Source organism: Myotis davidii, unplaced genomic scaffold, assembly GCF_000327345.1.
Source record: "Myotis davidii unplaced genomic scaffold, ASM32734v1 scaffold1069, whole genome shotgun sequence".
Lineage (NCBI taxonomy): Eukaryota > Metazoa > Chordata > Mammalia > Chiroptera > Vespertilionidae > Myotis > Myotis davidii.
The window spans coordinates 109,924-113,068 of NW_006300018.1; the positions used below are offsets into that span (position 1 = coordinate 109,924).

General features: G+C 44.3%; 1 protein-coding gene across 1 annotated transcript in view; it reads right to left on the minus strand.

The window, feature by feature from the left end:
* The window catches only part of LOC102753839 (thrombospondin type-1 domain-containing protein 4), a gene marked incomplete at its 3' end in the record, with an annotated part of 484,283 nt that overhangs the window by 106,646 nt on the left and 374,492 nt on the right, over positions 1–3,145 (minus strand). The gene's annotated exons all lie outside the window — the stretch shown is intronic.

Below are 3,145 nucleotides of genomic sequence, written 5' to 3' on the forward strand. Positions count from 1 at the left end.
CACATGACAATACCTCACATAAGCATAGCCCAGCATCAAAACATGGCCATCAGCACGACACATTAACTCATGAGTAAACCTGACTTTGATTTTACCACTTTTTCATGGTGTGTAGTTCTATAAACGTTATAACATGTCTAGATCCCTGTACTGTGCTACTGTACAGCAGCTGGCATTCTCCAGATCACGGCCATGTAATTGATCAGTGGAGCTGCTGTTAGTTAGCAGGAAAGGCAGTCGGCACCATGGAAAGGACGTTGGACTGGGACTCAGGACACCTCGGTGAGCCCTTGCTCGACCCCTGACTGGTTGTGTGATGCCCGTGGGTCACTTCTCTGTGGAGTTGGCACTGAAAACATTTCTACCACATCCAGATCTTTGAGAAGATAGTGTCCAAAAATGAATTTGGCCTGAATTCTGGTTTGTATCTTGGGAGACTGGTCAATGGGTTTCTGAAGCGGATGACTTAACAGTGATGGCCTATGTCTCCCAACTCTCTCAGAGGCGCCACCAAAGTGCCATCAGTGGGAGCTTAAGGTGGCACTAGTCTCTGCTGGACCTAGGTCATGGGGTGGCTCTGCCACTTGGGGGCACTGCCCCTTTGGACATGTTTACTAGGCATTCTGAGCCTCAATTTCATTATCTGTGGCTGGGGATGGTGCAATATCTACCTCAGAGCACTGTTGGGAGATCAGAAGAGGTAAACATGGAAAGCACTTAGCAGAATGCTGTTAACAGGGTGTCTTCTTATTTTTACCACTGACTTCATATATTGGTTTCATCTGGAATCTATTTTTAAGTAAACCCCATCATCATGTAACCGTACTTGGGTCATATTTCTATAACACTTTCTATTATTTTTTAATCACAGATAATATCTTCTTCATTTGGAGAAATGTAGAAAAGTCCAAAGAGCTAAGAAAATGCCTTCAGTTCACAGGCTGACACTCTATCCACTGGGTAACACCAGGGCCTTCCAGTGATTTTTGCAACATGTTGCAGGAACATTTTACACGTTGCAAGTCATCACAGCAGAAATTGCTCAAGAACTGCCCCCAGTTGTGTGACAAGATTAACCTAAATGGGATTTCCTGAGGGAAACGCACAATCTGATGACATATTTGGTGGTGGGTTTCACGGGGAGGGACCTCTGTGCACCCTGGCAGGGAGGCCAGTGCAGGGTGCAGACCGTGGAGCTCCTGATTCTCTAATGGGAAGCAGGTGTTTCTCTGTGTGCGCAACATGCACAGCCGCAGCTGGTCGGCTAGATGACACCAGCAGGTAAAACGACGCGCCTTAATAATCACGCTGTCACAACAGTGCCGGTGGAGAGCGTTATTATCACAATAATTAGTAGCTGACATCAAATTTACAGAGAGCTACCTGGTGGACATACATATGGATGCCAAAACTTTTATTCATGACATTCTGTTGAGAGAAATCCTTTGCATATGATAAATATCTCCCTCTTATTACTGTTTGGAATGTAGATCAATACCATCTTCCTGGAAGGCAATTTAGCAATATATACTGTTTGACCCAGTGTTCTCCTTCCAGGAATTTATCTAAGGAAATTATAGGAAATGAGGCCAACAAGTTTTGTATGAAGCAACTTCTCAAAGTATTATTATTATTAATATAGAAATTGGAAACATCTTAAGTTTCCTACATAGGGAAACAGTTAAACAATATATAGAACTTCTCTGGGAAAAACTGGATGGGTCTTTTCCCAGTTGTTATTCTCATTAAAATCTTCCAGTGCTTGTGCCGGCGTGACTGACCTTCCGTGTTCCCTGAGCAGCTCTACCTGGCGCCCATGCGGTGTGGGCCAGGGAGGCTGGAGGGGAAACAGACCCAGTTCCCACGTAGGGTTTAAATCAGGGGTCGGCAAACTACAACCCACAGGCCAAATTGGGCCCACTATCTGTTTATGCAAATAAAGATTTATTGGAACACAAGCATGCCCATTCGTTTAGGGCAGTGGTTCTCAACCTTGGCTGCACATTAGAATCACCTGGGAATCTTTTTAATGAAGTGTTTTGGAGTGTTATTGTCTAGGCCAGTGATGGCGAACCTTTTGAGCTCGGCGTGTCAGCATTTTGAAAAGCCCTAACTTAACTCTGGTGCCGTGTCACATATAGACATTTTTTGATATTTGCAACCATAATAAAACAAAGATTTATATTTTTGATATCTATTTTATATATTTAAATGCCATTTAACAAAGAAAAATCAACCAAAAAAAATGAGTTCGTGTGTCACCTCTGACACGTGTGTCATAGGTTCGCCATCACTGGTCTAGGCCCCTAGACTCTAGGGCTGCTTTTGTGTTGCAACACAGGGTTGAGTAGTTCTGAAAGAGACAGTATAGCCCACACCGCTTAAAATATTTATGACCTAGCCCTTTACAGTAACAAAATGCCAACCCTGCTCGAAGTTGACAGGCAGACACCATCCCATCACTCAACATGGCGGGAAATGTTGAGGGAATGTGCAGAACCCGGCAGCTTGGGGTTCAGGCTGATGCTTCCAAATTTGCCCCCTCCGTGCCCCCCTCCTGAATCACAGACACCCCTCATGGCCCAGGTTCCTCAACCCTGTCCCTAGTGATGTTTTTGGGCCAGACAGACTTCGTTGTGGAGGCTGTCTTGTGCATTGTGGAATCCCCCTCAGTACGACAAATAAAAATTTCTCCAGACATCCCAAATGTCCCCCTGGGAACAAAATCACGGCTTGCTGAGAATCACTGTTCTTGTTTATGCTAAAGCTCATGGGACACCTAGGGGCACAGGCCAGAATGCCCAGAAGCTTTAAAACAATGGCAATTCCACAGAAGTGCATAAACATGCTAGAGAAACTAACGAGCAAAGAATACTTAATTGCCCAGTTTTAAAATTACTTCATTGCTGCTTTGCCCAGTTTTAAAATTACTTCCTTGCTGCCAACAAACCAAACTAGCCTGCTAGAGTTCTTTAACCTTGCCTGTGGTTTAACCAGAATGAGCAGGATTTTATGTACTGATGAGCACAGTGCCTGGCATACAGCAAGTGCTTAAGAAGTGTTTCTGAGTGAAAGCAGAGTGGTGGAGGTCAAAATTATAGGACCAATTTGTTCCTTGAACTGGATCATCTCTAAGGTCTCTTGT